This window comes from Elaeis guineensis, chromosome 10, assembly GCF_000442705.2.
Source record: "Elaeis guineensis isolate ETL-2024a chromosome 10, EG11, whole genome shotgun sequence".
NCBI lineage: Eukaryota > Viridiplantae > Streptophyta > Magnoliopsida > Arecales > Arecaceae > Elaeis > Elaeis guineensis.
In genome coordinates, this window is record NC_026002.2 from 52,356,021 (window position 1) to 52,377,230 (window position 21,210).

Below are 21,210 nucleotides of genomic sequence, written 5' to 3' on the forward strand. Positions count from 1 at the left end.
AGCTTTATATTTTGTAAAGTAAATATGTCATTTACTATTAAGAGTACATCATCTATATACAATACAAGAAAGATGACTATAGAATTGTTAGTCTATTTGTAGATGCAAGATCTTTCTCTATTCTTAACGAAGCCATATATTTTGATCATCTTATCATAACACATGTTCCAACTCCTGGATGCTTGTTTCAATCCATACATGGATATGTTTAGCTTGCACACTTTAGATTCATTTATGAATATGAACCCTTTAGGTTGTGTGAAATACACCTCTTCTTCCAACTCTCTTTTAAGAAAAGCAATTTTGACATCCATTTGTCAGATCTCATAATCTAAGTGTACTGCTATTGCAAGAATAATCTAGATGGACTTAAGCATTGTCATGAGAGAGAACATCTCATCATAGTCAATACCATAATACTAATTATTGGTGCAAAAATCTGCTTGCGCCGGAGAAGCTGGAGTCGGGGAAGCCGCGGTCGCCGTCGGGACCTGCAAGGGAAGTCTAAACCGGAGGTGGGGTTGCTCCGGCAAGACCCTCCGACGCTCAAGTCAGTTCTCTGCCTCAACAAGAATGGAGTGCTCGAACGGAGAATTTAGCAGAGTTTTGAGATAAGAAATGAGCTTAAAGAATAACGTATCTGGATCCCCCTTTTATAGGCGGAGGAGGCAACGGATTGATGGCGACGTTTGTAACCGTCTGGTAGTGGGCCGCCCATGGTCAGGGGAATTGATTGCGAAGGATAGTGGAGTAGACACGTGGCTATTGTTACGGCCTGCCACGTAGAGCCAGTTGCAGGTAGTGGAGCGGCGTCCGTTGCCGCTAGATGTCAGGGAGTAGTGGAGTCGCGCAGCACCTGCCGCAGGGAGTGGAGCAGAATCGTGGCCGTTGACACAGCCTGTCAGAGAGTAATGGATCCGCCGCAAGGGGTGATGGAGCCGCACGGATTCTGCTATAGGAAGTGGAACAGGATCATGGTTGTTATTGTGACCTGCTAGGGGGCGCGGACCTGTTGATTGAAGCTTGGCAGCGGTCGGAGTCCAGCCTCTGTAAAGGTTCGAGAGGGGTCCTCCTGTCGGTTGGGGTCGTGGGTGGAGCCCGACTTCTATGGGAGTCCGGGCGGAACCCTCTCGGAGCTGAAGCTACGGGCGGAGTCCGACTCCCGTAGGAGTCCGGGCAGAGTCCTCTGCAATCAAAGTTGAAGGTGAAGTCCGGCTCCCATAGGAGTCCGGACGGAGCCTACCAGCAATTGATACCGAGGCGGAGCCCGGCTCCCGTAGGAGCCCGGGCAGAGCTGTTCTGTAGCCGATGTCGGAGGCGGAGCTCGGCTCCCGTAGGAGTCCGGGCGGAGCTGTTCTGCAGCCGATGTCGGAGGTGGAGCCCGGCTCCCGTAGGAGTCCGGACGGAGCCGTTCTGTAGCTGATGTCAGAGGCGGAGCCCGGCTCCCGTAGGAGTCCGGGCGGAGCCGTTCTACAGCCGATGTCGGAGGCAGAGCCCGGCTCCCGTAGGAGTCCGGGCGAAGCCGTTCTGTAGCTGATGTCGGAGGCAGAGCCCGGCTCCCGTAGGAGTCCGGGCGGAGCCGTTCTGTAGCTGATGTCGGAGGTGGAGCCCGGCTCCCGTAGGAGTCCGGGCGGAGCCATTCTGCAGCTGATGTCGGAGGCGGAGCCCGGCTCCCGTAGGAGTCCGGGCGAAGCTGTTCTGTAGCTGATGTCGGAGGCGGAGCCCGACTCCCGTAGGAGTCCGGGCGGAGCCGTTCTGTAGCTGATGTCGGAGGTGGAGCCCGGCTCCCGTAGGAGTCCGGGCGAAGCCGTTCTGTAGCTGATGTCAGAGGCAGAGCCCGGCTCCCGTAGGAGTCCGAGCGGAGCCGTTCTGTAGCTGATGTCGGAGGCGGAGCCCGACTCCAGTAAGAGTCCGGGCGAAGCCGTTCTGCAGCTGATGTCGGAGGTGGAGCCCGGCTCCCGTAGGAGTCTGGGCGAAGCCGTTCTGTAGTTGATTCTGCTGAGGGTTCCGGCTGTGGGTATTTTATACCCAACACCAGTCCCCCTACTTCCGAGTTTGAATTTCAAACGAAGGAAGTACAGAGAGAGATGGGTACAGCCGGGACCGTCTCTTCGAATCCTGCGCACTGCCACCTCCAGATATTTTGGCATTTAATGTGTGTACGTCAGAGCCCGCTTTTCGGTGAAGGTGACCTGAAGAGTCTTTTCGGAACCCCCGTCAAAATGCGTTCCCCAGCACCGTGCCACGGGAATTTGCGAACGGTCAACCCTCGATAGTGATGAAGGGGATAAGCGCGACACATGGCACGCACCAGTTGGTCTAGGAAGACTCACCGCCATAATTGCGCTAGGATCCGTCGGCTATTTAAACCCCCTAGTCCTTTCATGGCTTCATCCTGGCGCCCTTCTTTCGCCTGAGAGCCTTGCTTCCCTCGCACCAGTCCTTGCCTTCTTCAGCCCCCCAATCCTTCTCTGAGGGTTTCTACACCATGTCCTCTACCCCGGAGGCTGTTCTTGAGGGGATTTTTAGGGCTTGGAGGAAGGTGAGGAGGAGAACGGCGGCCGGTGAGAATCTCCGTCGTTTTAAAGGGGGCTCAGGGAAGAATTCCTTCAACAACAGGGGTTTAGTAACGGGGGCTGTCGGTGAAGTTATTCTGCCCATGAATTTTGGAGTAGCAAGGCGGGGTGATATCGGTCAAGAGGGCAGAGCTGCCGTTATAAGCCATGACGGGATCCTTGACATCGTCGGGGCCGAGGGACCGGAGGCGGTCGGCGTCGACGGTGGGGCAGTGGAACTTGTTGCGGGGACGGTGGAAGTAGTGCATGCTGACCTTCCCGAAGCATTTTGGGTGGCGGCTGTCGTGGGGCATTCGGAGATGAGGCACATCTCTGGCGTCGCTACCGCTTCCGAGGTGACTCCGGTTCTTCTTGAAACAGGTCTTCGCTACTGCCGCCGTTGCCCTTACCGCCTCCGGAGATCTATCCCACCCTTTTCCCGCTAGGGTTGGGACTTCGGAGACAGAATGAGGCGAGATGGGGCGAGAGCTGTTACACGCACTGGAGAACGCGATCGAGAAGGACAGAGATGGGAAGAGGAGTTCGTAGCTCGGAGTGGCCTCCGGTGCACCCTTCCCGAACCGTGTTTGCGAGGCTTGCGATGACGTGTATCTTCTTCTTCTTTTTTTCCTGACCCACCGGGTCCTGTAACGTATACTCTTGTTAAATGAAAAAGAGATTTTGTTACCTCGTCTGCATCTCACATTAAATAGTTGTCTGTCGAACTTCTTCATTTTTCTTTCCTTCTCTTCGTCTGCATCATGTCGTCCCAAGGTCGTCGACGACCTCTTTTGTTCATGTGGGGTTGTCGTTTGTCGAGCTACTTTTCGGTTCTTACGCCATTCGAAGATACCCGATTGTCATTTCGTCGACGGTTGTAGGTTCGCTTGGGGCCCTTTGGGCTCGAAGTCCCTCCTAGGGCTTGAATTTGGGGGTTCGAGCTTTCGTTGCCTTCGGGCACTGTTTGCTTTCTTTTTTTGCTTGGGTTTTTTCTCTGCTGAAGTCGGAGCTAAGTTCGGCTCCCTTGAGAGTCCGAACGGAGAAGCCCTCCTGAAGTTGGAGTAGCCTGGCTCTCGTAGGGGTCAGGGCGAAGTCTCCCTGTAATCAAAGTCGTAGGCAAAGTCTGGGTCCCGTAGGGATCTGGACAAGGCCTATCGGCAGTTGCTGTTGTCAGCGGAGCCCGGCTCCCGTAGGAGTCCGGGCGGGGTTGTCCTGCAGCTGATGTCGGCGATGGAACCCGACTCCCGTAGGAGTTCGGGTGAAGCCTTCCTTGGCGTCGGAACCCGACTCCCGTAGGAGTCCGGATGAAACCTTCTTTGGCGTCGTGGATGGAACCCGGCTCCCGTAGGAGTCCGGGTGAAGCCTTCCTTGGCGTCGGAACCCGGCTCCCGTAGGAGTCCAGATGAAACCTTCTTTGGCATCGTGGATGGAACCCAGCTCCCGTAGGAGTCCAGGTGAAGCCTTCCTTGGCATCAGAACCCGGCTCCCGTAGGAGTCCGGACCTTTCATTTTGCTCGAGCCGACGTGAGGTTTTCCTCTCGTTATCAACCTGGCTTGTGGGGGCGCGTTAGGGTGCTGTAAGGCCTCTCCCCCATCCGGTCTAAAAGAACTAGGCCTTCGACTTTGCTCGTGTCAGGGCGAGGTTCTCCTCCTGTCCCTGACATGGCTGTGGGGGCACATTAGGGCGTTGTAAAGCCTCTCCCCCCATCCGGTCTAAAGGAACCGGGCCTTTGACTTTGCTCAAGCTAGGGCGAGGTTCTCCTCCTGTCCCTAACAGGGCTGTGGGGGCACATATGGGCATTGTAAGGCCTCTCCCCCCATCCGGTCTAAAAGAACCGGGCCTTTGACTTTGCTCAAGTTAGGGCGAGGTTCTCCTCCTATCCCTAACAGGGCTGTGGGGGCACATATGGGCATTGTAAGGCCTCTCCCCCCATCCGGTCTAAAAGAACTGGGCCTTTGACTTTGCTCAAGTTAGGGCGAGGTTCTCCTCCTATCCCTAACAGGGCTGTGGGGGCACATATGGGCGTTGTAAGGCCTCTCCCCCCATCCGGTCTAAAAGAATCGGGCCTTCGACTTTATGAGATTGCCCTTTTATTTTGGACACAGTTTGCTTGAATCGTCTAAAGATGCATGGGTATGCGATTTACGACTAAAACGAAGTTACTGGTAGTACATCCGTAAGTTTTCTGAGCTCCACGATCGCGGGAGGTCGGCTCCTCCGAGCTCCTTGAGATAATAAGTTCCAGGCCGAACTACTTTCTTGACCTCATAAGGTCCCTCCCAGTTCAGGGCGAGCTTCCCCCGGTCCTGAGGTTGTGAGACAGCAGCTCGTCGAAGCACCAGATCTCCTGCTTTAAAGGCTTTGCTCTTGACCCGGGCATTGTAATATCGGGCAACTTTCTGTCTGTAGGCTGCCATTCGAACCTGAGCAATCTCCCGCCTTTCTTCCAGTAGGTCGAGGTTGGTTCTGAGACTTTGTGCATTTTGGGGTTCATCGAATGTCATGACTTGTGCCGACGGGAGTTTAAGCTCGATCGGGATGACGGCTTCTGTACCGAAGGCTAAAGCAAAGGGAGTCTCCCCCGTAGGTAGCCTCTGGGTGGTTCGGTACGCCCATAGCACATGATAAAGCTCGTCCGCTCAAGTTCCTTTTGCTTTTTCCAGCCTTGTCTTAATTCCCTGCAACAGGGTTCTGTTAGTTACCTCAGCTTCACCGTTCGCCTGAGGGTGGGCCACTGATGTGAAGTTATGGGAGATGTTTAGATCTTCACAGAATTCGGCGAATCATGCTCCCGCGAATTGCCGTCCGTTATCAGTGATTAGGGTTCTAGGCAGATCGAACTTGCACATGATTGACTTCCAAACGAAATCTTGTACTTTTGCTTCTGTGATTTTTGCTAGTGGTTCGGCCTCGACCCATTTAGTGAAGTAGTCGATCGCCACAAGGAGGAACTTCCTTTGCCCAGATGCCATGGGAAAGGGGCCAAGAATATCCATCCCCCATTGTGCAAAAGGCCATGGGACACTCAAAGGTGTGAGCTCGGTAGCGGGTTGTCTCTGGACGTTGGCGTACCTCTGGCATCGATCACACTTTTTGACATATTCAATCGAATCACGATGCATTGTTGGCCAGTAATACCCTTGGCGGAGTAGCTTGTGGGATAAAGATCTGGCACCCAAATGGTTTTCGCAAGCCCCCTCGTGTACTTCCCATAAAGCGTAGTCAGCTTCTGAGGGCCGGAGACACCTTAAGAGGGGCAAGGAGTATGATCTTTTGTATAATTTGCCCTCATAAAGGATGTACCGGGAGGCTTGATTTCGAAGTTTCCGGGCCTCTTTCGCATCCTGGGGGAGAATTCTATCCCTAAGATAGGTTATCAATGGGTCGACCCAGCTGGGCTCGTGGTCGATATCCATTACGGGCCGTGGTTTTTCCGTACTCGGATGTTTTAGAACTTCAAAGAGGATGCCTTTGGGCAATTCGGTCGGAGCCGATGTCGCCAGTTTGGAGAGAAGATCGGCTATGGTATTCTCCGACCTTGGAATCTGCCTGATGTCGAAACTGCTAAAGGTAGGGGTGAACTCCTTCACTTTCTCAAGATATTTGGCCATACTGTCCTCCCGTGCTTCATAGCTCCTGCTGACTTGCCCCACCATAAGTTGGGAGTTGCTGTGCACCCGGAGTTGACCTATTCCAAGCTCTTTGGCGACCCTTAATCCTGCAATCAGAGCTTCATATTCCGCTCCATTGTTTGTTGCGGGGAACTCGAAATGCAGAGCGTACTCCGCGATGACTCCCTCCGGGCTGACCAAGATCAGGCCTGCACCCGCACCTGCCATGTTGGAAGATCCGTCCACATAGAGGGTCCAAAAGCAATCAGAGGGACTGGCTTCTTCGTTGGGGGAGTTCGGTTGAGTCTTCAGGTCGTCAACTTTGCTTTGCTCAGGTTCGGCCTCCTCGGGGATGGTGCACTCTACTATGAAATCTGCCAATATTTGGGCTTTGATTGCTGGTCTAGGTTTGTAGTTGATGTCGAATTCTGTGAGCTCGATTGCCCATTTTGCCATTCTTCCAGAGGTATCAGCTCGGTGCAAAATTGCCTTGATCGGTTGATCGGTGAGTAGCATCACCGTGTGCCCTTGAAAGTAAGGTCGGAGTCTCCGAGCTGCAATCAACAAGGCGTAGGTCAGTTTTTCTAATTTAGTATACCTGGTCTCGGCGTCCCTCAGCGCACGGCTAATGTAGTAGATCGACCGCTGGACTTTCATTTCTTCTTTGACAAGGACAGCTGCGAGGGCTGTGGGAGAGACTGCCAGGTACAAAAATAGTTCCTCCCCAGGTTCGGGCCCTCCTTCTAGCGCCAATCCTGTTGGTGCAAAAATCTGCTTGCGCCGGAGAAGCTGGAGTCGGGGAAGCCGCGGTCGCCGCCGGGACCTGCAAGGGAAGTCTAAACCGGAGGTGGGGTTGCTCCGGCAAGACCCTCTGATGCTCAAGTCAGTTCTCTGCCTCAACAAGAATGGAGTGCTCGAACGGAAAATTTAGCAGAGTTTTGAGATAAGAAATGAGCTTAAAGAATAACGTATCTGGGTCCCCCTTTTATAGGCGGAGGAGGCAACGGATTGATGGCGACGTTTGTAACCGTCTGGTAGTGGGCCGTCCATGGTCAGGAGAATTGATTGCGAAGGATAGTGGAGTAGACATGTGGCTATTGTTATGGCCTGCCACGTAGAGCCAGTTGCAGGTAGTGGAGCGGCGTCCGTTGCCGCTAGCTATCAGGGAGTAGTGGAGTCGCGCAGCACCTGCCGCAGGGAGTGGAGCAGAATCGTGGCCGTTGACACAGCCTGTCAGAGAGTAATGGATCTGCCGTAGGGGGTGATGGAGCCGCGCGGATTCCGCTACAGGAAGTGGAACAGGATCATGGTTGTTATTGTGACCTGCTAGGGGGCGCGGACCTGTTGATTGAAGCTTGGCAGCGGTCGGAGTCCGACCTCTGTAAAGGTCCGGGAGGGGTCCTCCTGTCGGTTGGGGTCGTGGGTGGAGCCCGACTTCCGTGGGAGTCCGGGCAGAACCCTCTCGGAGCTGAAGCTGCGGGCGGAGTCCGACTCCCGTAGGAGTCTGGGCGGAGTCCTCTACAATCAAAGTTGAAGGTGAAGTCCGGCTCCCGTAGGAGTCCGGACGGAGCCTACCAGCAATTGATACCGAGGCGGAGCCCGGCTCCCGTAGGAGCCCGGGCAGAGCTGTTCTGTAGCCGATGTCGGAGGTGGAGCCCGGCTCCCGTAGGAGTCCGGGCGGAGCCGTTCTGCAGCCGATGTCGGAGGCGGAGCCCGGCTCCCGTAGGAGTCCGGGCGGAGCCGTTCTATAGCTGATGTCAGAGGCGGAGCCCGGCTCCCGTAGGAGTTCGGGCGGAGCCGTTCTGCAGCTGTTGTCGGAGGTGGAGCCCGGCTCCCGTAGGAGTCTGGGCGAAGCCGTTCTGTAGCTGATGTCGGAGGCGGAGCCCGGCTCCCGTAGGAGTCCGGGCGGAGCCGTTCTGTAACTGATGTCGGAGGTGGAGCCCGGCTCTCGTAGGAGTCCGGGCGGAGCTGTTCTGCAGCTGATGTTGGAGGTGGAGCCCGGCTCCCGTAGGAGTCCGGGCGAAGCCGTTCTATAGCTGATGTCGGAGGTGGAGCCCGGCTCCCGTAGGAGTCCGGGCGGAGCCATTCTGTAGCTGATGTCGGAGGCGGAGCCCGGCTCCCGTAGGAGTCCGGGCGAAGCCGTTCTGTAGCTGATGTCGGAGGCGGAGCCCGGCTCCCGTAGGAGTTCGGGCGGAGTCGTTCTGTAGCTGATGTCGGAGGCGGAGCCCGGCTCCCGTAGGAGTCCGGGCGAAGCCGTTCTGCAGCTGATGTCGGAGGCGGAGCCCGGCTCCCGTAGGAGTCCGGGCGAAGCCGTTCTGTAGTTGATTCCGCTGAGGGTTCCGGCCATGGGTATTTTATACCCAATACTGATGATATCCCTTGGTAACTAGATGGGCTTTATAGGTCGCTACCTTTTCGTTTGCTCCTCTTTTTCTTTTGAAAATCCACTTGCACCCTATGGGTTTAATTCCTTTGGGTAAATCAATAAGTGTCCATACACCATTGATCTCCATAGACTCCATCTTGAATTTTATGGTATCAAGCCATTTCTCAGAGTCAGGCCTTTGTCTGACATCAATGTAAGTGATCAGATCCTCGTCATTCTCATCTAGTTCGACAAGATCACCATCCCAGACCAAAAAATTATAGTATCTATCTGGTTGATGTAGTACTCTATCGGATCTCCTCAATGGTGCCTCTACAGACTCTAAATTTGATTCTCCAATTAAATCAATTCTATATGTTCAGTTAATTGTGTCAGTTTTTCTACCTCACGAACTTCACCAAGTTCAATTTTAGTGATTTCAGTTCCTCCACTAAGAAACTCTCTTTTCAAAAAAGTTGCCCTAGTACTGACGAACACCTTGAAGGAAAGTATGGTGGGTGATGTGCATGTATTTTCAAAAATTTTACAGTAAAATATATATACATTAAATAATTTAATCTATAATACATGCATAGATCAAATCTAAATCATCATACAAGATCTATGATGTAAATTAATATGCATGTATGTATATCTGAAATCTAAAATTCAACAAGTACATGACATATTTAATCTATATTTAGATCATATCTAAATATTGATTGAATATAAAACATCATATCTGAGTGCAAGTAGCAGATCACCAGATCTGAAATCTATGGTAGATGTTTCTTCATGATGCTTGATAGCCGCACATGCGTCCGACCTCTACGGGTATCCACAAGAAGTCCTGGTGCTGATCGATCTCCTTGGGAGTGTTAGCTCGTGAGGACACTATCCATTGACTGATTTGAGAGGAATATGATGAAATTGAAGAATAAGGAGACCATCTTTTTTTTTTCTGGATCCATGCATCTGATTTCTACAATAGAGATCAAGAGAAGAACCCTTTCTTCTTAATTTTCTATGCACAAGAGAGAACCTTTCTCTCTTTCTTTCATGTCCTTAAGAAGAATTTTTTTCTTAATTTTTTATGATAAAAATTAGATCTAATCTAATTTTTTATATAAAAAATCATATAAAATCTTGAGATCTAGAAAAATTTAAAAGGGGGATCCAAGAGAACCGTTCTTCTCTCTTCTTCTCCCTTTTTCTTATTGATCTAGAACTCTAGGAAGCCCCAAACATCCAACCAAATTTTTTTAATATTTTTTCTCTAACTTTTTATGTTAGAAATTAGATTTAATCTAATTTTTATCTTGAAAAAAATTAGAAAAAAAAATTAGAAGAAGAACTCTTTCTTCAAGGCTGCGCATAAGAAAGAAGATCCATCTTCTTCCTTGATCTAAAACTTCAAAAGTTCTCAAATCTAAATCAGATTTTTTTTGATATTCTCTTCTAAATCTATATATTAAAAATTAGATCAAATTTAATTTTTATTTTTAAAAAAAATAAAGAAAAAAATTTGAAAGAAAAACTCTTTCTTTTTCAAGGCTGCACGCAAGAAAGAACATCCTTCTTCTTCCTTGATCTTTCTCTCCCTAGGAAAAAATTTTCTTCTCTAATTTTTTACTGTATAACCAACAGAGATGTCTCTTTTTGATGCTCAAAAATCAATAAAAAAAGATCAAGATAACATACCAAGAAGAAGAGGAGAAAGTGGATGTTGCGAGAGAGATCTTGGGGCGTCCAACTCTTGGACGCCCCCTCTTTGTTATGGGCGACAAGAAAAGAAGGGGAGATGCCCTTCTTTCTCACAAAAGAAATAAAGAGGCACAACATCTCTTGGGGCATGGGGTTTCACGACGTAAAGAGAGGTGGGGCACAGAGATCTTATGTCACATGGGGTGGTTTCAAGTTGGTTAAGTCTTATTCCAAATAGGACTCAAGATCTTTTTCAACTTCTAACTAATTCTTAAACCCAATCCTAACCAATTTAAGAATAAGTTATAACAAATAAACTAATTGGATCCTAGCCCAATTATGAATCCAATTAGGCTCCAATCCAATTGAAAATTAGTTAGATTAAAAACCCCATTGATCCAGGGATGGAGATCTTGATTGTTCTAGGGAAGCTATTTGATAATAGGACTTGATCCAATCAAACTTATTATTAAATGGTGTTTGATCAAATCAAAGTCTATTATCCAATAGGGTTTGATCCAATCAAAATATATATAAAATAATTTCATATTCATGTATCCTTGAGATCAATTGAAATAAGTCCTGTTATTCAATAGGATTGCATCCAATTAATCCAAAGTCAATCTAATTGAATCCAATTCAATTAGATTTAATCCAATCTCCATTGTTCAATCAAATTGAACTAATTAATAATCATATTATCAATTAATTATTTTTTTAATTTATTAATCATTAGTAAATAATTTATTATAATATTTACATAGGATTAATCATCAATCAAATTGATAATTAAACCCTTCAATGATTTATAATCATCGATCAGCCATTTGATCAGATAGGTACTTCTATGTGTATGACCTCATAAATTCAAACCTAAATCGGTAGCATAAGAATAATTTTTATACTAATCGATGTAACCATCTAGCAATGGGATCCGACGTCCGGATAGGCCGAATGTATGTCTAGCAACACTCTAGAACCCATGTGGATATAGTTACTGTATAATTCATCCTTTTGACACTTGATACTTAAGGATGACTTTGGGTTAAACTGTCAACCCAAGAAGAGTGGTCTACATTGTGTTTCAATCTCAAAAATCCTATGACTCCTCACTAGGACTACTTTGGCTAAAGTTTTTCTGAATTGAAACATAATGATGCATCATCTTCAATTTTACTTGGAGCAGTCAATCCCATCTTGACTCGCACTCAGACTTCACAAGTACTTGACTGTATCCAAAAATCTTTCATCATCAAATTAGAAATTTGGATAGTCTGGCATCAAAGCACAGTGAGTTGCTTGTAAGTCACCGAGACAGTCTTAGGTCTGAAGGACACATACACCCATATCCCATCAGAGTAATCTTTGACAGCAGAATACTCTAAAAGTGATCACGCTCAGTGAAATATACTCCTACATATTATCCGTATGCTATACTCGTGTCATCACACGTCTTGGTTAAGAGGACAATCAACTAATATGGCACACAACGACCTACACTCGATACAGTTATCGTCTTTGTTATAATTGTATGATTTGATCATGAGCAAAATTTAAGAACCACATGATAAATCCTCCTTTATTATTTTAGAAGTAGTTCTAAGGACTTCATCATAACATATGAGTTCTATTTTAGAAGATATATTCCTTATGATAAATCTGTCAGATAATATTTATTATTTTATAATTCATATACTTATATGGAGCACAATCATCTACAACCTAGATGATTGGTGTTGGTGCAAAAATCTGCTTGCGCCTGAGAAGCTGGAGTCGGGGAAGTCGCGGTCGCCGCCGGGACCTGCAAAGGAAGTCTAAACCGGAGGTGGGGTTGCTCCGGCAAGACCCTTCGATGCTCAAGTCAGTTCTCTACCTCAACAAGAATGGAGTGCTCGAATGGAGAATTTAGCAGAGTTTTGAAATAAGAAATGAGCTTATCGAATAACGTATCTGGGTCCCCCTTTTATAGGCGAAGGAAGCAAGGATTGATGGCGACGTTTGTAACCGTCTGGCAGTGGACTGCCCAGGGTCAGGCGGAGTTTGCTGTGAAGTGTAGTGGAACGGACCCATGGCTATCGCTGGGGCGTGCCACGTGGAGTCTGCCGCATGAAGTGGGGCGGCGTTTGTCGTCGTGACTTGCCAGTGGATGGGAAAATCGTGCAGTATCCGTTGCAGGAGGTGGAGCAGGATCGTGGCCATTTATCATGGCTGCTCAGGTAGTAATGGAGCCGCGTGGGATCCGTCATACGGAGTGGAGCAGTGCTGCGATCGTTACTGCGGCCTGTCAGGGAGTGGTGGAGCTACGCGGAATCCGCCGTGGGAAATGTAGCAGAATCGTGGCCATGATTGTGGCCTGGGAGTGCTGATCTGTCGGCTGAAGTTCGACAGTGGTCGGAGTCCGGCCATCGTAGAGGTCTGGACGAAGACTGTCTGCAGCCGTTGGAATCGAGGATGGAGTCCGGCTCCCACAGGAGTCCGGGCGAAGTCTTCCTGCAATCAAGGTTAAAGGCGAAGTCCGGCTCCCGTCGGAGTCCGGACAAGGCTTACCAGCAGTTAACGTTGAGGACGGAGCCCGACTCCCGTGGGAGTCCGGGCGAAGTCTGCTCGCTGCTGAAGTTATCGGCGGAGTCCGGCTCCCGTAGGAGTCCGTCCGGCTCCCATAGGAGTCCGGACGCAGTCTGTCTTGCAGCCGTTGGAGTCGAGGATGAAGCTCGGCTCCCGTAGGAGTCCGGGCGAAGTTTTTCTGCAGTCAAGGTTAAAGGCGAAGTCTGGCTCCCGTAGGAGTCCGGACGGAGCTTACCAGCAGTTAACGTTGAGGACGGAGCCTGACTCCCGTGGGAGTCCGGGCGGAGTCTGCTCGCTGCTGAAGTTATCGGTGGAGTCCGGCTCCCGTAGGAGTCCGTCCGGCTCCCGTAGGAGTCCGGACGCAGTCTGTCTTGCAGCCGTTGGAGTCGAGGATGAAGCTCGGCTCCCGTAGGAGTCCGGGCGAAGTTTTTCTGCAATCAAGGTTAAAGGCGAAGTCCGGCTCCCGTAGGAGTCCGGACGGGGCTTACCAGCAGTTGACGCTGAGGATGGAGCCCGGCCCCCGTAGGAGTCCGGGCGGAGCTGTCCTATAGTCGATGTCGGCGGTGGAGCCCGGCTCCCGTAGGAGTCCGGGCAGAGTCTGCTTGCGGCTGAAGTTGTTGGTGTCGAGGATGAAGCCTGGCTCTCATAAGAGTCCGGGCGGAGTCTCCCTGCAATTAAAGTCAGAGGGGAGGTCCGGCTCCCGTAGGAGTCCGGACGAGGCCTACCGGCGGTTGATGCTGAGGATGGAGCCCGGCTCCCGTAGGAGTCCGGGCGGAGCTGTCCTGTAGTCGATGTCGGCGGCGGTGCCCGGCTCCCGTAGGAGTCCGGGCGGAGTCTGCTTGCGACTGAAGTTGTTGGTGTCGAGGATGAAGCCCGGCTCTCATAAGAGTCCGGGCGGAGTCTCCCTGCAATTAAAGTCAGAGGGGAGGTCCGGCTCCCGTAGGAGTCCGGACGAGTCGTACCGGCGGTTGATGCTGAGGACGGAGCCCGGCTCACGTAGGAGTTCGGGCGGAGCTGTCCTGTAGTCGATGTCGGCGGTGGAGCCCGGCTCCCGTAGGAGTCTGGGCGGAGTCTGCTCGTAGCTGAAGTTGTTGGTGTCGAGGATGAAGCCCGGCTCTCATAAGAGTCCGGGCGGAGTCTCCCTGCAATTAAAGTCAGAGGGGAGGTCCGGCTCCCGTAGGAGTCCGGACGAGGCCTACTGACGGTTGATGCTGAGGATGGAGCCCGGCTCCCGTAGGAGTCCGGGCGGAGCTGTCCTGTAGTTGATGTCGGCGGCGGAGCCTGGCTCCCGTAGGAGTCCGGGCGAAGTCTACTTGCAGCTGAAGTTGTTGGTGTCGAGGATGAAGCCCGGCTCTCATAAGAGTCCGGGCGGAGTCTCCCTGCAATTAAAGTCAGAGGGGAGGTCCGGCTCCCGTAGGAGTCCGGACGAGGCCTACCGATGGTTGATGCTGAGGACGGAGCCCGGCTCCAGTAGGAGTCCGGGCGAAGCTGTCCTGTAGTCGATGTCGGCGATGGAGCCCAGCTCCCGTAGGAGTCCAGACGGAGTCTGCTCGTAGCTGTTGGAGTTGTCTGTGACGGAGCCCGGCTCTCGTAGGAGTCCGGGCGGAGTTGTCATGTAGTCGATTCCACTGAGGACTTCGGCTATGGGTATTTTATACCCAACACCAGTCCCCCGACTTTCGAGTTTGAATTTCAAATGAAGGAAGTACAGAGAGAGAGATGGGCACAGCCGAAACCGTCCCTTTGAATCCTGCGCACTGCCGCCTCCAGATATTTTGGCATTAAATGTGCGCGTGCCAGAGTCTTTTCGAATTGGAGCGGTATGAGGGGATGCTTCGAAATTCCTGCAAGTACACTGGCCTAGGTACGGTGCAATTATGATCCTGCCAACCGTCAGCCACTTTTAGCCATCTGTCAGGGGGAGTGGGACACGTGTCGGATGCGGACTGGCCTGGGGGATTCACGATCATTATGGCACCGGATCGCAGGGTCTATTTAAACCCATCCTCCCACCTTTAGGCGTCCTATTCCGTTCCTGAGTTCTCACTAGTGTCTGTCTTCTCTTCGAGAGCCCTGCTTCAGTGAGCATCTTCTCGAGCTGTAGGCGCCTCCCGTTTTTCGTCCCTCAGGTCCTTCAGAGTAATATAGGTTAGTGCCAACCTTCCTCTCACCGCCTAGGGGCTTCTTTTCTCGTCATTACTTTTGTGTATCCCTCCGAGTTAGTCTTCGGCCTCTCGTTCCCCTTTCGGTCCGTCTTTTTAGGGTCCTTTAGATCCCCCCTTCGAAACTACTCAAAATATCCTCTGGCTCTTCTGCTCCCAGCAGTTCCGAGAGTTCTTCTGCTTCAAACCCCCAGGTCCCTGTCTCTGTGGACGAACCCGCGTCTGGGGCTGGGCTTCGCCCGATTTTCACACCGGGCGTTATTCCATGTTCCTTGACTTCGGAGGAACTTCTTCTGATAAGGGTTCAGTATGGAGTTCCTCCGGAGTACGACCTGGAGCTACCAGGCCCTTCTGACCGGGCCAGCACTCCCCCTCCCGGTCGCTTTTGTTTGTACCAGGAAGCATTCCGTGCTGGACTCCGGCTTCCGCTTCCTTCCTTTGTCGCTGCCCTCTTCCGCTTCTTGGACATCTCCCTCGCTTCCGTGGCCCCAAATTCCTTTAGGTTTTTGATAGGGTTTCTCTCCCTCTGCCACGTAGTCGAGGTTCAGCCGTCTCTCTCCTTGTTTAGACATTTTTATACCTTCAAATGCCATCCTTCGGTGAAGGACTGGTGGTATTTCTCCCCCCAGTTCGGTAAGAAGGGGTTGCTGAAAGGTGCCCCTTCTTCGATCCACAATTGGAAGGGGAAATACCTCTTCGTCCACTGCCCGACCCTGGAACTGGGCCTGCCCCCTTGGGGCTCTCTGAGGGATTCTGTCCGCCGGGCTCCCAGCCTGGGGGAGGATGACCTCCAGGCCGCCCAGAAGCTTCTAACTTATCCCGCTCCTTCCCTTCCTAATCTTCTGAGGGAGCAGCTTCTTTTCAACATCGGTCTGAGCCCCCAGGATCCAGCGAGTATTCATCTTATCTTTTCTTTTCTTGCCTTTCTCCTCTTCTTCTCTTTACCTCTTTTTCCTTCCCCTTCTCTTCTTTTTCTTTTTTTTTTTCTTTTTTTTTTTTTGACTCTTGATTGATCGGTGTTGCTTCTTCTTCCCCTTTTTCTTCTTTCTCTCTCTTTTTTTTTTTTTTTTTTAGGAATGGACGCCGAAGCAGCGCGGATGCTCGCCAAGGGCATGAGAGCTCAGAAGAGAAAGGATGCGGCGGCCTCCGGATCAGTGAAGAGGGCAAGGGCGGAGGAGACGAGCTTGGCTGTGCCCGTCCAGGCGGCCCCGGCCATCGACATTCCCTCAGATGCCGAGCCAGTGGCTCCCCGGGCCTCCTCGAGGAGCCCGCCGACTGGTTTCCCCGCTCCGGGGGTTCGCTCCACGGAGGCGCCCACCGCGGGGAGGAGGAGGAAATCGGTGGCTTGCAGGGCGAGTAGCCATCGAGCTGCTGTAGATGAGTCTGTCTGCTCTGAGGAGGGATCAGAGAATCCCTTCAACGATAGGGACTTGATCAGACGGTTGATCGACGGCTGCATCCTGTCCGACGTCGTGGGAAGGATCGACCGCGTCGATCCTGAGCAGTGGGCTTGGGACTCTTTGGGGTCCTTCCTCGAGGTAAACGGATCTTTATTTACACGATCACTCGGCCTTTGTCGTAATTCTCTATCCGCCTTGCAGATTGGGCACCAGCTCTTCACCTATATCGAGGCAGTGAGCCGCATGAAAAGGGACATCCTCCAGGCGGAGGAACGCTGCCAAGCCAAGGTTGCCCGCCTCCAAGCGAAGTCGGCTGAAGTAGCCGCCCTCCAGGAGGCCCTGGAAAGAGAGAAGCAAGCCCGGGAGGAGGAGAGGCAGATCTTGGAGGAGTCGGCGAGGAAGGCGGAGGCCGAGGTCGCCCATTTGGTCGAGCAAACTTCGGTCCTGGTCTCGGAGGCCAGGGCCCTTGCGGTGGAGGAATTCAAGGCCTCCGCGGAGATGAGGGACCTGAATGTCCAGTTCGGCCAGGAGGCGTTCACCAAGGGGTTCGAGCTCTGCCAAGAGAAGGTGGCCAGCAAATTCTCTGAGCTTAACCTCGGCTTCCTTGAGGAGTTCGAAGACGAGGCTGGTCCCTCGTCTGCCGCCACTGCGGTCGCACCCCCCGCGCTGAGTTCTCCACCTCCCGCCCCTGAGGTCTGAGACCTCTGATCTTGTGCCCTTATTTTGTCGCAATATTTCCTTTCTGTTTGTCTTCAAAATTATTCAATCAATAAAGTCGAATTTCTTGTTGTGGATGGCTTCTCCTTCCCCCTCCTCCTTCTTTCTGCTTTTCTCCTTGCAATGAGTCGTTCCCTGATGCTTTTGCCTTCCGATGGCAGTGCCCTGCAGAAGCACTCCCCTTGCCCCTGGTGGTCCCACTAAAATCGACAATCCAGCAGTTGAAAAAGGAGGTCCTTCACCTGACGAAGAAGTTGAAGAAGATGGAAGGCGAGCTCCGCAAATCAAGAGAAGGCCATTCTGAAGCCGCCGCTGAGGCTGCCCACTTTCGGAGTCTCCATGTGAAGGCGATCATGGATTACAGCCGGAGGAAGGTGAACTTCGCAAAGGAACTCGAGGAGTGCAAGAAGAGCACCAGCGACCGTATTTGGGCTCAAGAAGTCAGGATCAGCGCCCTTAAGGTGGAACTGTCAGCTACGAAGAGGAAGATCGGCCAGCTGGAAGGAAATTCATCCCGGCTCTTGGCCCGGGTCGATGATGAACAGAAGTGGTTATAGAAGGTCTCCGACCTTCAGAAGCAGCTTCAAGACGCCGAGATGAGCCACGACGTGCAGCGGGCTAGCTGGCGCCGGCAGGTGGAAGAGTATAAAGGGAGATTCCGGACGGCGGCCGACGAAGTCGTTCGTCTCCAGAGGTAGCTGGCTAACAGGGCACAGCTTACTTCCGCCCAAGATTCTGAAGAGCTCCAAGCCCTGAGAGGCACTGTTGAAGGGATTTCTGTCTCCCTCGGGGAGAAGACAGCCGAGCTGCAAAAAGTGAAGATCCAACTGGCACTTGAGCGGCGGGCCGTCGCAGACGCGGAGGCGGAGTCCGAAGTTTTGAGGAAGAGGTGTCGAGAAGCGGAGGCTGAGAGCCAGCAACTTCGTCGGGCGCTCCAGGACGCGCTGCGGAAGAGGGAAGAGCTAGAAGGAGAAATAGAGAATCTGAGGCAGTCCTGGTTGAGGGACGGAATAGATAACTCTAGGTCAGAGGGAGCAGGGCCTCCTTAGAGCTCTTTTTGTCTTTCTATCTTATCATGTAGTTACTTCCTTTTTGTTGTTTTGCCCTTCTTTCCTTGGTCTTCCTGGCTTTGTAGTGTGTATATCGAAAATAGAATAAAAAGAGCATTTTGCGTTACCTCATCCGCACGCTGCACTAATATCGCTGTCTGCCGAACCTTTCTTGCCATCTGACTTGCCTGATGTTGACATCGTTGGGAGGGGGCTTTTTCCTTTCATCTGATCTTGTTAGCCGGCCAGATTTCGCCACCATTAACCCTTGCTGCAGAAGTTGTGGATGGAGCCCGACTCTCGTAGGAGTCCGGCTGAAGTCTTCCTTGTAGGTGGAACCCGGCTCCCGTAGGAGTCCGGGGGAAGTCTTCCTTGTAGGTGGAATCCGACTCCCGTAGGAGTCCGGGTGATGTCTTCCTCGCGGGTGGAACCCGGCTCCCATAGGAGTCCGGGTGAAGTCTTCCTTGTAGGCGGAATCCAGCTCCCGTAGGAGTCTGGGCGAAGTCTTCCTTGTAGACGGAACCCGGCTCCCGTAGGAGTCCGGGCGAAGTCTTCCTTGCGGGCAAAACCCAGCTCCCGTAGGAGTCCGGGTGAAGTCTTCCTTGTAGGCGGAACCCAGCTCCCGTAGAAGTTCGGGTGAAGTCTTCCTCGCGGGCGGAACCCGACTCCCGTAGGAGTCCGGGTGAAGTCTTCCTTGTAGGCGAAATTCGGCTCCTGTAGGAGTCCGGGCGAAGTCTTCCTTGTAGGCGGAACCCGACTCCCATAGGAGTCCGGGTGAAGTCTTCCTCGTGGGCGGAACCTGGCTCCCGTAGGAGTCTGGGTGAAGTCTTCCTTGTAGGCAGAATCCGGCTCCCGTAGGAGTCCGGGCGAAGTCTTCCTTGTAGACGAAACCCGGCTCCCGTAGGAGTCCGGGCGAAGTCTTCCTTGTGGGCGGAACCCGGCTCCCGTAGGAGTCCGGGCGAAGTCTTCCTTGCGGGCGGAACCCGGCTCCCGTAGGAGTCCGGGTGAAGTCTTCCTTGTAGGTGGAACCCGGCTCCCGTAGGAGTCCGGGTGAAGTCTTCCTCGTGGGCGGAACCTGGCTCCCATAGGAGTCCGGGTGAAGTCTTCCTTGTAGGCGGAATCCGGCTCCCGTAGGAGTCCGGGCGAAGTCTTCCTTGTAGACGAAACCCGGCTCCCGTAGGAGTCCGGGCGAAGTCTTCCTTGTGGGCGGAACCCGGCTCCCGTAGGAGTTCGGGCGAAGTCTTCCTTGCGGGCAGAACCCGGCTCCCGTAGGAGTCCGGGTGAAGTCTTCCTTGTAGGCGAAATCCGGCTCACGTAGGAGTCTCAGTGAAGTCTTCCTTGTGGGCGGAACCCGACTCCCGTAGGAGTCCGGGCGAAGTCTTCCTTGCGGGCGGAACCCGGCTCCCATAGGAGTCCGGGAGAAGTCTTCCTTGTAGGCGGAACCCGGCTCCCGTAGGAGTCCGGGTGAAGTCTTCCTCGCGGGCGGAACCCGACTCCCGTAGGAGTCCGGGTGAAGTCTTTCTTGTAGGCGGAATCCGGCTCCCGTAGGAGTCCGGGCGAAGTCTTCCTTGTAGACGGAACCCGGCTTCCGTAGGAGTCCGGATGAAGTCTTCCTTACGGGCGGAACCCAGCTCGCGTAGGAGTCCGGGTGAAGTCTTCCTTGTAGGTGGAACCCGGCTCCCGTAGGAGTGCGGGCAAAGTCTTCCTTGCAGGCGGAACCCGGCTCCCATAGGAGTCCGGGTGAAGTCTTCCTTGTGGGCGGAACCCGGCTCCCGTAGGAGTCCGGGCGAAGTCTTCCTTGCGGGCGGAACCCGGCTCCCATAGGAGTCCGGGTGAAGTCTTTCTTGTAGACGGAACCCGGCTCCCGTAGGAGTCCGGGCGAAGTCTTCCTTGTAGGTGGAACCTGACTCCCGTAGGAGTCCGGGCGAAGTCTTCCTTGTAGGCGGAACCCGGCTCCCGTAGGAGTCCGGGTGAAGTCTTCCTTGTAGGCGGAATCCGGCTCCTGTAGGAGTCCAGGTGAAGTCTTCCTTGTAGGCGGAACCCGGCTCCCGTAGGAGTCCGGGTGAAGTCTTCCTCACGGGCGGAACCCGGCTGCCGTAGGAGTCCGGGTGAAGTCTTCCTTGTAGACGGAATCCGGCTCCTGTAGGAGTCCGGGCGAAGTCTTCCTTGTAGGTGGAACCCGGCTCCCGTAGGAGTCCGGGCGAAGTCTTCCTTGTAGGCGGAACCTGGCTCCCGTAGGAGTCCGGGCGAAGTCTTTCTTGTGGGCGGAACCCGGCTCCCGTAGGAGTCCCGGCGAAGTCTTCCTTGTGGACAGAACCCGGCTCCCGTAGGAGTCCGGGTGAAGTCTTCCTTGTGGGCGGAACCCGGCTCCCGTAGGAGTCCAGGCAAAGTCTTCCTTGCGGGCGAAACCCGGCTCCCATAGGAGTCCGGGTGAAGTCTTCCTTGTAGGTGGAACCCGGCTCCCGTAGGAGTCCGGGCGAAGTCTTCCTTGTAAGCGGAACCCAGCTCCCGTAGGAGTCCCGACGAAGTCTTCCTTGTGGGCGGAACCCGGCTCCCGTAGGAGTCCGGGCGAAGTCTTCCTTGCGGGCGGAACCCGGCTCCCGTAGTAGTCCGGGTGAAGTCTCCCTTTGCGTCGTGAACGGAACCTGGCTCCCGTGGGAGTCCGGGCCTTCCATTTTGCTCGAGCCGGTGTGAGGTTCTCCCCTCGTTACCAGCCTGGCTGTGGGGGCGTGTTAGGGCACTGCAAGGCCTCTCCCCCCATCCGGTCTAAAAGAACTGTGCCTTCGACTTTGCTCATGTCAGGACGAGGTTCTCCTCCTATTCCTGACATGGCTGTGGGGGCACATTAGGGCGTTGTAAGGCCTCTCCCCCCATCCGGTCTAAAAGAACTGGGCCTTTGACTTTGCTCATGTCAGGACGAGGTTCTCGTCCTGTTCCTGACATGGCTGTGGGGGCACATTAGGGCGTTGTAAGGCCTCTCCCCCCATCCGGTCTAAAAGAACCGAGCCTTTGACTTTGCTCATGTCAGAATGAGGTTCTCCTCCTGTTCCTGACATGGCTGTGGGGGCACATTTGGGCGTT